Here is a 13,733-nt window from a genome sequence, read left to right on the forward strand (position 1 = left end):
CCGAGCAGCTCGAAACCGCCAACTCCATATGGAATACGCTGAACAGACCTCATTAACCTCATTACTTTACTTTCTTCTCGATCTTTCCCTTAAGCTCTTTTCTTATGACTTTTCGCTCCAAGAATTTCAGGGTCTCCTCAAAGCAAAAGGACAAAGTATTTGTAGGATATATAAGTACAAGTATTAATAATTAATCTCATCAAGTTGATTGATGATACTTATTTTTAAAATTATTTAAGCATAGTTTGTTTATTAGCGACGTGCACATCAATACATGTTGGCTTTTGACAAGCTTCTAAACGGATACTTCATACTTGTATATATTTTTTGTTTTGATTATCTTGACTTTTCAAGACTAGTTAACAATTTTAGTGGAGGAATTTGTTTTAATATCTTTTTGTAAGAGAAAAAAAAAACACATATTTATGTATGGCATTGCATAACTCTTAGAAGAACTATCGACTTTATCAATAACCAGTTTTTTAAAAGGAAATTGCTGGGGTAAAGTTTCAAAATAATCTATTCACACTTTCTTTTTATCATCTTTTGTTATGTATATGTAAGAAATATAATCATATATATAAGATTTTGTTAGTTTTGCCTTTGATATATTTTTTGAAAATATCAATTTTTTTACGGTGTATAAATTAATTTATCAGGAAAAAAGATATATCAACTAACAAAAACCGAAAAAAGTATTATAATTTACATATTCTTTCTTGACTTATACACAATAATTTTTTTCACACTGCAAAATCACTTACACAACATACAGACTTAAATTGCTTCATTAGTCGGTACAAATATTATTCCTCACAATAGTCACGAATTACAAGTTTTACTACACATGTACAAAGTATAAATGAAGAGGTATATAGGAGGAACAAATGCAAAGAAGGAGAACTCTCATGAAAAGTGACGAAGATCAATATTTTAGCATGAATATGTACGTTTATTAACAACCGCCGCCGCCGCCTCCACCTCCGCCCCCACACCCACCTCCACCTCCATAACCACCAAAAACGAATCCACCACCACTAGTATGACTCTTACGACGGTGTTTTTTTGGTGTATCGTTACCATCATCAGCACACGCAAATACGAGCATGGAAATAATTGAAACGGACATAACCATCAAACCGAGCAATGCCAACATACCACCAACGCTTCCGAGCAGCTCGAAACCGCCAACCCCATACGGGGCATGCTGAAAAGAACTCAATAGCCTCATCACTTTTCTCTGTTGATTTTTCTTCCTAAAAGAATTTCAGGGTCTCCTCTAGCAGGCAAAGGGTACATGTATTTATAGGAAAAGTATTAACCATTCATAAAATAATTATAACTTGTATGATTACATTTCTTAAGTAATTAATTAAGTATACTTTGTTGTTAAGCAATAAAAGTCTACTTAGACTGAGGCAGGGTTGATTTTTCCACAGATTATTTCAGAATGCCGCGTTGAAGGCATGGATGCTTGTGGTTCTTGAGTCCGGGTTATAAATGGCTTCATCAAAATGAATTAAGAGCGAGCCTCTAACGCCCAAGTTAATGCCCAAACAATAAATAATATTAAGAGGGAAAGGGTAGATAATTGAGAGAGTCATCCTTTACCATTATCACCAACAGAGTATTTGGAATAAAAGAAATACGGAGTATAAATTATCATCTAAACATATCATATATAGAGCTATAACATAAATTTATTATAGTTTACGTTTGTATTGTCAATATATATATCATTATACACATTAATTCTTTTCACATACTAAAACTTGAGGCACACCAAATAAAATAAAATAAAAAGTAACCTTAGTAACGTTTGGACGCCTTAGCATGTAGCAACCACCACCTTACAAACACTTCCACACAAACCCAAACAAAGCACTTATTGATATATCTAAAAACAAGTGCAAAGAAAGGTTTATAGAAAAGAAACCGATTATTGTTGAGTCGAATTGAAGTTTGATGTTTAATACTTTTAGCAACTGCCACCTCCACATCCTCCACCCCCACCCCCACCACATCCTCCGCCTCCGCCGGAACCACAACCTCCACCTACACCTCCGCTGCCTCCACCATATCCACTGGTAAAGGTACCACCAACATAACCACTACGTTTTTTTCTAGGTTCACCATCATCAGCACATGCAAATACAAGCATGGATATAATTGAAATGGACACAACCATCAAGCATAGCAACACCAACACACCTTGGGCGCTTTCAATCAACTCGAAACCACCACCACCCCCGGACGGAATATGATCACCATTTAGAGAACTTAAAAGTCTCATCACTTCACTTTAGTAGTGAGAGCTGCCAAATTAAAAGAAACAGGATAAGGGAAACTATAGAAGAAGTCAGCAATACTATTTTGGACCAGTCGCATAAATTGTACTCCTATCTAGTGTATGTAGAAAAAAGGTCGCTTTCTTAATAAATTTCAAGGGAATCATACAAGTTCACTGCAAGAAATTTCCCTCATTGCGAACTGTTTAATATAAAGATAGTAAAAAATTAAAACCCTTTATGTCTCTAATTATTTGTTTCAAGCCTAAATGGAGTAAATGTCATGTGAAACGAATTTAAAAGAAAAGTGGAGTGCGTAGAAAATTGGAAACGGAGAAAGGTTGAAAATTAATATCCATCAAAATAAATCTCCTTTTTCTTTGTTTCTAGACACTAAAGAAAAATCTCCCTAGCACATTAATTAGCAGAAGACGTTAAGTTGAAGTTGAAGGCTTGATGCTGAACTTTACAGGTTATATCCTAGGTTTTTTTTTACTGTATCTTCCTTCTAAATTTATCAATCATTTTCATATATATCCTATTGCAATCTCAAAAGAACTTTGAGCTTAATTTTCTAATAATTTGCATCAAACCCCTAACAAAATGATGCAAAAAATCTCAAGAATTGAAGACTCAGACAACAACATAAAAACAGAACACCCAAAACAATTTGACAAATCAATCACGCATTACAGACACATACATGCTCAAGCAAATATAAGATGCTCGTGAGCGAACACACACGGACAAATGTAGCAATCTGAAATTCTCATTCATTTTCACTGTTCCTCCATCATAACTTAATAAGATGCTATCAGGTAGATGATCATAGCAGGCAATTTCATCCATATTTCGTTAGGACATAACAGCAATTTCGGGAACAAAATACGTATTACTTAAACTGCATATAGTTCAATCAACTTATATTCATTCTCCTTTGGGTACTTGCAGAATTCTACAACATGCATTAGTAGCATTACATATAACAGCTACTGCAACACTTTACATTTATCACAGTTAAACACACAATGAAAGTGGATTTCTATATTGTCAGTCCATACTTCAGAAGTTCCTATGTCAAATTGTCAATAGTTGGAAATATGACCTTCACTCAGTTGAGCGTCTATTTCATGGCAGTCATAGCACTTAATGCAAAGAAGTCTTATTCTCAATTAGTACTAAATACATATATAGAAGCTATAAGTTAATAACAAAAAAAGCTACTCGTATATAACTATAGGTCAACTTTACAGCGTTATGTTCATCTTATAACAATGAGTCAATGATAGACATGCCAAATCAATATGCTTACGGCTTACCCATTATCCATTACAAATCCAAGAAAGGTTGATAAAAATCCACAATGTCAGCAATGTGCAAAACAGGAGTGATACTACAATTTCCTATCAACTTATCAAGTATCAAGACACACTAGTTCATTGCATCGCATTGATCTTAAACCCCCCCGTCATTAATTATAGATCCTGTAGACCTGGCCAACACTACTATAGAAGCCATTCACCATACGGTCTTATAAATTTAGGCAATAGCACAATGATACAGCTGTTATATGTCATGTAATCCATGTAGAATTAAACTAAAATATCAAAGTTATGTACAACACACATATTTTCCAACTTAACATATAAAGCAGTTGAAGAAGCCATGATCATTATGCCTAGTAGGTTAGCACATATAAAGAAGGAATGATCAACGTTCTTAATCAAGCAATTTTAGTCGTTCCAGACGTGCAGAGGTGATAGGTATTAATCCATCTATCAAAGATGGATAGATTTCTGTAAACCTTTCTTTTCCACATCAGCTTTCAATCATATATTTTATTTTTCTTAAGAACTAAGATAATAAATTGAAAAATGCTTCATATTTTAATAACAAATTAATATATTACTTCCAATCATATTATTGTTATTAAAGATTTGTAACTTTGACCTCATAATGTTAGTAGGAAGAATTTTAAGAAGCGGAGAAGCTATAAACTTTAACATATTATACAATGTAGGTCGTTATTACATTACTATGTCAACTAATTAAAACTCAAAAACAAACTCACAACAATAATTTTATAATTTATATCTTTTACTATGTCAAACAATGAACAATCATCTTCCCATATCACCAGGGACGGAGCTACATTGGTAAACACTGGTGCACATGCACCAGAACCTGTAGCCCCCAAAAAAAAATGAAGTTGATTTTTTTTTTTAAACAAAAATCTATCAAAGAGAGTTATTATTAATAACAGGTCTCTTAGATGCTAAGTAATAACGCCGAATCCACTAAACTACTTCTGCTTTATTCTCGCTGCTTTATTTTTGTAATTAAAAGAGACCTGTTGTTTTCTAAGGTCATTTTTTTGCTATTCTTTAGAATAATGGGTCAAAGAGACCGGTTTTTTGCTATTCTTTAGAATAATGGGTCAAAGAGACCGGTTATATTAAAAAACCGGTCTATAAGGTCATTGTACTTTTTTTTTTTTTTTTTTTTTTTTGCTACTATTAAAATAATGGATGGGTACTATTTTATTTGTAGTAACTTTGACTTGTAAGATTTATTAAGTACTATTTGGTAGTATGGATTTTTATGTTCTATTTTTAGATTGAAATCAATTTGGTTGTAATACATTTTTTTTAATATAATTTTTGGATTGAAAACAATTATGAACTAGACCCAAATTTTTTTTGTATTTTCATATGTGATCAATAAATGATGGTGACTCACCATCTCGAAAATCCTAAATCTACCACTGCATATCACTCACAGAACTAAAAGATAATATATTATAATTTACATAATGTTAAATTATACACAATAACTTTTTTTTTTTACAGTAAGGTTTGGGTCACCTGTATCCCCGTATCCTATGGCTTATACTCCGTAGCTTAATATTTTTTTCAGAGTAGGGTTTGAATTGATTGTGATCTTCATATTCAGAAGTGGGAACCCAGCAAGTAGCAGCAGCTCAATATTTTTTAAGACTACTGAGTCACCACCACATCCTCCACCATCACATCCTCCGCCTCCTACTCCGCCGCCACTAGCAAACAATCCACCACTAGCAAAAAATCCACCACCACCAGGTCCACCACTGCGATTACTTCCAGGTTCACCATCATCAGCACAGGCAAATACAATCATAGACATAATTGATATGGACATAACCATCAAACAGAGCAGCACCAACATAACTTGGGTGCTTTCAAGTAACTCAAAACCACCACCCCCATACGGAATATGCTCACCATTAAAAGAACTTAAGAGCCTCATCACTTAAACCTGTTAGCAAGGGCTACGAAATATATAAATGTGATATACTTGAAATGAACATCACAAAAGTATCATGGAAGCTCAAGGAACCTATAAATAAGGTTGGGATAGGGAATTTAAGGGGATAGTAGGGTAAAATATCTAGAATAATGATGAATTTATTTGCGCATCACTATTATAAACTTGGAATATCTCCTCTTCACCCTTTTCTTTCTTACTTTTGTTTTTCCCCTCAAGAAGTTCAGGGTTCCCTGGGAAATGAAAAGATACAGGGTAAGGGTATTTGTAGGATAGGTAAATATCTCAATGAAGTCATCATGTTATATTTTTATTTTCTGAAGGACACATACTACTCATAAAGTCAGCTTATGAACCAGTCTCACAACTAGTTTTTAGTGTTAGACTTCATACCTAGACTGAGTACATATTGATTGATAACTTTACAAAGGAAGTTACTCCTAACAGAAGAAATCTCCCTAATCACTAATTTTGTAAGAAAAATTTATTATATTCTCTACTGTTCATTTACTCCAAGCCTAAATGACACTATTATTGAGACGGACCAAAAAAGTCTCCTTAGCCTCTATCTTAGTGGGTTTTGAAGTTAAACCATACCGATTGTCCTACGCTTTTGGACAGTATCGTGCTTCAAAATTCATTTTGTTCCTAAATTCCCTATCGTAATCAGTAAAGAGCTTTCAACATGAAAATTGCATAAACCGTGCCACTAACAAATATGACACAAAATCCATTAAGAATCAGACTGGTCAGACATCAAACAATATCGACAAATCACAAGTTTATCAGATCATTTTTCAAGGTTGACAACTAATCTGCATTCGGCTGCTGTGTTGTGCATTGGTGGTCAAAAGCATACGTTCTCAAGCACATAAACACATGAACACACAGAACTTTAGCAATTTGAAAATTTTATTCTTTTTTGCAGCTCTTCCATCCTAAGATGTCATTAGGTAGCTCATCACAGGTTTTTACATAGGACAGAATTTTTTGTAACAAAAGAATTTAAATGCATTATTCTGCGATTAAATCCATTCTCCTTTGTGTACTTGCATCATTCTACATGCAGTACTTATAAAGCACTTAACACAGTTTAAACACACTGCAAAAGTGGATTTTTATATTTCCAATCCGTACTTCCTATGTGTTAATTATGGGTTTGGGCCGCACCTATCATCAAGTTAGAGAGAGAGAGAGAGAGAGAGAGAGAGAGAGTCCACTTCACAAGTCTAAGGAGATTCCTTCCCAAAGCCATATGGCAATAAGAGGAGTAGCCCCTTAGCTTTATATAGTCTTAAAAGTGTTTTTAACTGTCTCTTCCTTTATAAATGTCGGATACTTACATGTGTTGTTTGGGAAGGCTATACTTCAACAATATGTCAATTATAATTTGGTCAGTAACACATACCTGCAAATAGACAGGCATACTATGCCTCCTCATCAAAACCATCATCCAAAGACCGCCTTTCCTTTTCATACGCATGCATGTTTCTCTGTAGAATGTGAAAGAAAAGATAGGTTTAATAAGCTAGGCTAATAGAATGTTGGAGGAAGAGGTGCTACAGTCAGAAAATGATTGAACTCCAGTCAGTTGAGAATCTGTTCCATAGCTTTCACAAAACCCAGTGCAAGGTAGTTTAAACTAGCACAAAATCATTGTATGTGGAAGCTAAAGTTTGAGCTTTAATACAGACAACATATATACATAAAATGATATACTAAGACAAATTTAAAAGTATTTAAGTCAATCAAGTTCATCTAAAATAAATGTAAGTCATGCAAATATATACGAAGTAGATGCTAACCTATCATCCAGAAACACAGCTTAAGAAATCGTTAGATATCTGAAGTTTTCTTTCCCCAGCTCTGATATTGATATCAGCAAAGTTCTAAAAAGGAGAAATACTTTTAATTCCATTCAAAACAAACTAGTTCATTGCATCGGATTGATTTTCAATCTCTGTCATAATCTGAAACTCCTGGAAATCACTATAAGAAGTCCATCACCCTAAGGTCTATAAGATTTAGGCCACAGCACCAGAAAATTACAAGATATAAAGAAAACTAACTACAAGCAGAAACACAAGTTTATAAAGGGAAGATGTTATCAGACATTCAAGAGAGATGAGAGATTAAAAAAAAAGGTTCAAAGTCAGTTAACATCATCAAAAAAATTCTATGAGCTTCTGAATGTCGAGGACTAAGATACCTAGATTTGGTCAATTTATACTTCTTGTAAGATGCAGCAGCAATCATGCAGTCCTTGAAGCACAAACAAACAATACATGAAAAGGCTCAGATACTCTGGTTTGTCATAAGGTAGGCACACAGATCATCCAAATTAACATATAGTGTAAGATAATCTGATGAAGTCCCACAAAGCCAAAACTGGTTATGCATCTTTCACAGGTTGCCAATATGAAAATCTGGAATAAACATGCTGCTTGTATGGAAATAAAGATGAAACAACAGAACATTTTTTTTTTCGAATTAAGTTCCTGCTGATTTCTGGCAGAAGATCCTGTCTTTGTTTGTATTGGCAGACCTGCAGGCTGCAGTTATCTCGAAAGAACTGGAGTTTGGTATCAAAGTTGTGAAGTGAATTGGCAAGAAGCACCAGCTGTATAAATTATTCAGCCTGAATCAATATTATATGGCTTTATAGAAAGTTTATTACACACTGAAAAAGCCAGATATGGGGAAGTGATTTTGGGGGAAATTGATTGGAGATTATACTTCGATGCTATTAAATCATCAAATGGGGTTTGCCCCCAAACTTTTGAGTGGCTAGACAGTCTTGATAACAGACTAAAACAAAATCAACTTCTCCTCTATTTATGCCTAACACCTTCCCTCTAACTGATTTTCCTCTTCTTGTTGTTCATTCTACCTCTAGCTGAATTGTAATGACAAAACTTTTGAGTGGCTAGACACTCCAAATACCGACTAAAACAAAATCAACTTCTCGACAATCTCCATAATTTCTCTCCCTAATCTCCTCTGTTAATAGACTAACAACTTCCCACTTCCCTCTAACAGATATTCCCCTTGTTCATTTTACCTGATGACAAAACCTACTGTGCCCGTCAATATACCCAACAGAATACTAAATACTCGAAATAATTACCAGAAAAGCAGAGCTTCAGACCTAAACTTCACATAAATTAACTTCAAAGTCTCTTGTAGACGTTCAGACTTCAGAAAATCTCAGAAATGAAGGTTTGGTTATGTATCCCTTTGATTAAAATTTCATTGTAACATCTCATGGTGATTAATAACTCTTTTCAAAAAAATAAAAAAAGTCAATCTTATGATCTTATCAACTTGCTCTTGTTTTCCTCCAAAAAAAAAAAAAAATTAAATAAATAAAACACTACACTAAACTAAACTAAAACTATTTGCCCTTGCATGAACTTTTTCCTCCTCACGCTTTAAATAGACATATACCACCAAAATTTCTCAAGGACAGACCAAACTAGTTGTGGCATAAATCTTCGATGATCATTTTACTCTAAAAGACATTATTATCATGGATAATTAAGTTACGACTCCTTCCTAGTGTAAAGAAGATACAAGCTTGGAAACATGATACTCATCACAAATGAAGGCGCAGGAAAAAGTAGATTACAAAAGGGAAGGACTCCTATCACTGTCAAATCATCACTCATCTAATAAATAGAATAAGGAGAATATAAGAGGTATAAAATTAAGCCAGATTGTAGGATGGAAAAGGCTAAAAAATAAAGTTTGAAAAACACATCTATTCTATGGAAACTTGGAAACATGATAATTACATACGCTGACATAATACATTGCAAGTACTTATGAGCTCTAGCTCGCTTGCAGCTTGTCAGTCAATCATCAGCCACTAGCAGAAATATACTCTATATTGTAAGTTGAATTCCCACTGCAATTAATGTATGCTTACAGATATTAAGTACTCGGGTTTTTATTAAGTACTCGAGTATAACATAAACTGGGAAAATTATATATGAGTAGTTTCTATACAAGAAAAACTATACATGTTTTATTTTTCGCTAGATTTCAATAGAAATTTCTAGAATCATTCACAGGGGTATATATGCACACCAGCACGAGCACTCACATAACACATATATAGACGTATATACTATGAGGGTATACTGATATTTTACAACTTTTTAACCTCCACACCCTCCGCCGCCTCCACCCCCACACCCTGCACCTCCTCCATCACCACACCCACACCCTGCACCTCCTCAATCACCACCCCCACACCCTGCACCTCCAGTGCGATGTTTTTTAGGTTCACCATCATCGGCACACGCAAATACGAGCATGGATATGACTGAAATTGACATGATAATTATACATAGGAGCATCAGCATAACCCCAAGACTTCCACGTAACTCGAAACCATCACCCCCATGTGGAATCTGCTGAACAGAACTCATTAACCTCATCACTATACCCTCCCTTGTCTTCAGTTCTTTTTTTTTTTTTTTTTTTTTTTTTTTTTTTTTTTTTTTTGTGGAGGAAAGTTCTTTCTTATCGTGTTTCTCCTCAAGAATTTCAAGGTCTCTAGGAAACAGATAAGGCACATGGTACATGTATTTGTAGGATAGGTATAAGTCATCATGTTGTAATTAGATGATGCAAATTTGTAAAGTAAATGCATACTTCTTACTTAGCATTTTGTGCAGCAATTCAGCGGTTGACAAGTCTCGCAACAGATATTTTAGTTTTGAACTTAGACTGAAAAAAGTTGCTTTCTTGACTTTTCAAGGCTAGTAACTTCACAGAAACTTCACATCAGCTATCTTATTTGCTACTACATCTATTACATAATGTAAGGCAAACATGGTTGTGCAATTTCTTTGACCACTAATATCTCTTCAAATAGGTTAAGACAAAGTATTCCAAGTCATTGATCTCTAGCAACATGTTTCTTAAATCAATTGCTTCCTAAAATATCTCTAATGTTCTTGGAGTTGACTAGGAGCATAGAATATTATTTTTTCTGCAATTACATAAAGCATTGAACATTTTCCCACACATGAAAACAAACACATAGAAACATGTGGCAGGTTTTTCCATCCACCTAGAACAAGAGGCAGACTCAAAATCCAACCTACTTTGTTTAGTTACAAAGTTCTAAGTACTGTATTTAAAGTAAATTTTAGATGCAGAAAACATACAATTCAATTACGAAGTACTTACAAAGCACATGCACACGCGCACACACACATTTAGAAGTTAGTATCCCTTCTTTGGAATATATCATGACAAATGAATGCCCAAGTCTTTTCTTGATCAGAAAAGTTATGCGTAAAATGTTAAGAGAACCAAAAATGAACAGTACAACCTAATATTAATAGAGTAATGAATGAAGATAGGTACAACAGTTCAAGAGATGAATTGCACTAAGATAAAATACCTGTTCCACATAGTCTTGCAGCCATTACAACGTAAACTTAACTCCAAAATCTGCACAAAAGAATATGGAAGTTAAAGTTTAAGAAATACAGACAACAAATACAAAGTTCTTGCTCAACCTATAAATTTTCAAATCAATCAAGTTCATTTGAGCACAATGAAACCATGCCAATCTATAAGCTTACCGCCATCCAGAGCTTCAAACATATCCTTAGATATCCAGTTCATTCCACAGCTCTGATCTTTATTAATGTTCATGGGAGGTAGTCAGAACTCCAAAATATCAGCAGAAAATAATTAGGAGTAATACATCCAATGCCATTCAAAGCAGAAAACTTCATCACGCTGCATTGATCATCAATCCCTGTCAAAAACGCTATGGAACTTGGACAGGAATATCTAGAAGCCAGTTACCTCAACTTCATTCAAAATCAAGGTAAAATTAAGTACAGGGCCTACAGGCACTACACATAAGTTTAATATGGGTCGAAAAGTAAAAACACATAGACATGATAAAGATGAAAGCTCACATTTTTTTTCGAATATATTTGGTTTAATAGTCTAAACAATCTGACATGATCAAAATAATTTCCATGAACTTATAAATGTCAATGTAGTCCTTGCAACAGGAACAAAAAGATGCCTAAAAAACCTCATATTCAATCCAATATCAGAAACACAGCAAATACTGGTACAATATATGGTGATCAAGTACCATACTCGAGTTATTCAAATTTCCCTCAAATTAACTCATTTTCTTTCTATATCGTAGTATCAATGGACCTACTTACAAAATTACAAGCACCTAAAACAAGAGAATACTTAAATTTGAACAAACCTTTCTCGCCCGATATTAATAAGCCCTATTTTCACTTGCCAACAAACAAAGGATTTAATTTGCTAGTAACAATCACCTAAAATCTGAATAATCCCACAAAAATTCCAAAAATCAAACAACTTTCAATCATTACAACTCATCACCCAATACTACGAAAGTCGATGATCGCATCAAAAATCGAAAATTTCCTAAGAAAACGTGATCTATTTAAAAAAAAAAAAACGAAAAACCCCAGATCTTAAATACAATAACCTGTTTCAATTCATCAATATACATTAGAAATTATCAATCAAATCCATCGATGAGTAAAGCAGCAAATCAATCAAATTAGGGTTTGAGCAAAGATCTGGGGTAACATGAATTAATTTAAATAATTAATCAATTGAAACAAAATATTTAACTGACAGATTGAAATCGCAAACCTTCTTTAATCTTTGAGATATAAATTTGCCCGATGATAGTGAGCTTGGTGGTAGTGGAGAGAGATTGTTGCCTTAATTTTTTTAGGGGAAAACAAGCAACAATCTCTCTCCACTTCCAACACGCTCTCTCAAGCAATAATCTTGGTAATATTCAACCATCAAACAAGAATTTCACCTAATAAAAGATGAATTGATGATGAATTTTTTTTCAGATTTGCAGATTTGATATGAACTGGTAGAAATTGAATGTAGGAGTTGAGAGTTGGTGAATGACTTGAACGGAGCGACTGGATGACGGGGTAAATAAGAGACTTCCAAAGTGTATTGACTTCATGAGGGAAGAATTGCCAAAGTATGCCTTTATTGGAAACAATTTTCAAAGTAAATGCGTGGCAAAACTATTTACCCAACTAAGCTTTCAGTGTAAAACGTCAATTAGGATGACGTTTTTATCCTGATCATTTTTTAAAAAAAAATTCAGTCAAGGCAAAATCGTCATCCAACGTGGCGTTTTTACCCTGACTGATGGTCAAGGTAAAAACGTCATCCTGGTTGGCGTTTTACTCTCAGCCATAAAGCGCCAGCCTGGTTGGCGTTTTTACCTGCAACACCCAGCCTGCAAACTGTAGGCACCACACCAGCCACAAATACAGCAACAGCAGCAACAACAACATCAACCACAACAAAAGCAAGCACCACAACAACAACAACAACATCAGCAGCAACAACAACAACAACCAGTTCAATGAAAAGAATGAATGTGTATGGTGAAGTTGATAATGGACAGAAAATCAATTAAATTCAATTAAAAAAAGTCAGTAAAATTGATAATATTTGTTTAGATACAACGTACTAGAGAATCCGATTACAACAAACTAGCAAAAGAAGTTATAAGATCCTGATTCATCTATTCGATGTATTGCTGTCTATCAACTCGCGGTCTCCTACGACGATAGTACTGAGATACTGTTGTGAAAGGATCTGGAGTAGAAGTCTGGGGAGGAGTCTGTTGGCTGGATGATGGTCCCTCCTATGATGAGTATGACGCAGACATGGGTATGGTGAAATCCTCCTGATTGTCAAAAAATTACGGGGACTCTATAGGGGACGTGTGAGTCTGTCCCCTTCTACTCTCGCCTACCTCACGGTGTGAACCCTGGTGTGATTGGTCCCGCCCCTGGATAAGATGACCATGACCATGTCTCTGTAAGCTACTCAGAGTCATTGCCTGAATTTCATCTATCTCCGGTATGGTGGGATATGATATGCTTAAGACTCTCAGTGCATCATGTATAGCAAGCATATCAAACGCCTGCATTAGTCAACAGTCAGTTAATTTAATAATACCAGAAGTTACAAATTGATAAAAAAAAATAAAAAAACAAAAATCCAACTAAAACTCACATATCCACTAATGTCTCCAAAAGCTGGTTGATAATGAGTTGAGGGTGGGGTGTAGTTAGGGTT

At 34.5% G+C, this 13,733-nt stretch overlaps 1 long non-coding RNA gene across 2 annotated transcripts; it reads right to left on the bottom strand.

The window, feature by feature from the left end:
- Positions 1 to 670: 670 nt before the first annotated feature.
- LOC110731359 lies at positions 671 to 12,684 on the bottom strand. 2 transcript variants are annotated; one of them, XR_002513289.1, is made up of 5 exons: positions 12,267 to 12,684; positions 11,192 to 11,351; positions 11,008 to 11,057; positions 7,000 to 7,084; positions 671 to 2,315 (listed from the first exon to the last, which is right to left on the bottom strand). It is a non-coding gene; the product is annotated as an uncharacterized LOC110731359 (long non-coding RNA). The 2 variants fall into 2 exon arrangements; XR_002513288.1 differs by having other exon boundaries at positions 11,192 to 11,370; positions 12,267 to 12,683.
- Positions 12,685 to 13,733: the final 1,049 nt, after the last annotated feature.

This window comes from Chenopodium quinoa, unplaced genomic scaffold (genome assembly GCF_001683475.1).
Source record: "Chenopodium quinoa cultivar QQ74 unplaced genomic scaffold, ASM168347v1, whole genome shotgun sequence".
In the NCBI taxonomy this organism is placed as follows: domain Eukaryota; kingdom Viridiplantae; phylum Streptophyta; class Magnoliopsida; order Caryophyllales; family Amaranthaceae; genus Chenopodium; species Chenopodium quinoa.